Here is a 1,325-nt window from a genome sequence, read left to right as displayed (position 1 = left end):
CAGTGGAGACAATGGACAACCTTGTCTGGTTCCTGATCTGAGTGTAAATGATTTCAATTTTACTCCAATAAATATGATATTGGCTGTGGGTTTGCTGTAGATGGTCTCTATCAGTTTAAGAAATGTTCCTTCTATGCCTATTTTCTTAAGCGTTCTGATCGAGAAAGGATGCTGGATATTATCAAAAGGTTTTTCTGCATCAATTGAGAGAATCATATGGTCTTTGTTTTTTATTTTGTTTATGTGATGTATTATATTTATAGATTTACGTATATTGAACCATCCTGGGACCCTGGGATGAAATGCACCTGGTTATGATGTATAATTTGGTTGATGTGTTGCTGGATTCTGTTTGCTCGAATTTTACTGAATATTTTTGCATCAATATTCATTAGAGATATTGGTCTATAACTTTCTTTTCTTATTGGGTCTTTTCCTGGTTTGGAGATTAGGGTGATATTTACTTCACACAATGTGTTGTGAAGTATTCCTTCTTTTTATCCGTTTTGGAAAAGGTTAAGTAATATAGGTCCTAGTTCCTCTTTAAAGGTTTGGTAGAATTCGGATGTGAAGCCATCTGCTCCTGAACTTTTCTTTTTGGGGAGATTTTGTATACTTGATGCTATTTCAGAACTTGATATAGACTTGTTCAACATTTCCACTTCTTTCTGGCTAAGTGTAGAAAGGTGGCGTGCTCCCAAGTATTGGTCTATTTCCTTCAGAATTTCATACTTCTGAGAATAGAGGGGTTTTTTTGGTAATATTCATTAAGGACTTTTTGCATTTCTGAGGAGTCTGTTGTTATTTGGTGTTTATCATTTCTTACTGATGAAATCAGGGATTGTACTCTTCTGCATCTGGTTAGGTTAGCCAAAGGTTTATCTATTTTATTGACCTTTTCAGAAAACCAACTTTTTGATTTCTCACTCTGTTGTATAATCCTTTTGTGTTCAATTTCATTTAATTCTGCTTTACTTTTAGTTATTTCTTTTCTCCTGCTGGATTTGAGATTGGAATGTTCCAGTTGCTTGACATGTCCGATTAAGTCGTCGACTTCCTCTCTTTCCGTTCTTTTAGTAAGTCTTGCAATGCTATGAATTTCCCTCTTAGGACTGCCTTTGCAGTATCCCAGAAGTTCTGGGGATCCGTATCTTCATTATCATTTTGCTCCAACAATTTGGTAATTTCCTTCTTAATCTCATCTATGACCCAGCGATCATCCAGCATGAGGTTATTTAGTTTCCATGATTTTGTATGTGTACACTGATTCCTGTTGTTACTGAGTTCAACTTTTATTCCATGATGGTCTGAGAAAATACAAGGAA

Source organism: Otolemur garnettii, unplaced genomic scaffold (assembly GCF_000181295.1).
Source record: "Otolemur garnettii isolate 467f Iridium unplaced genomic scaffold, OtoGar3 scaffold00371, whole genome shotgun sequence".
Taxonomy (NCBI): Eukaryota; Metazoa; Chordata; class Mammalia; order Primates; family Galagidae; genus Otolemur; species Otolemur garnettii.
This window is presented reverse-complemented; position numbering follows the sequence as displayed.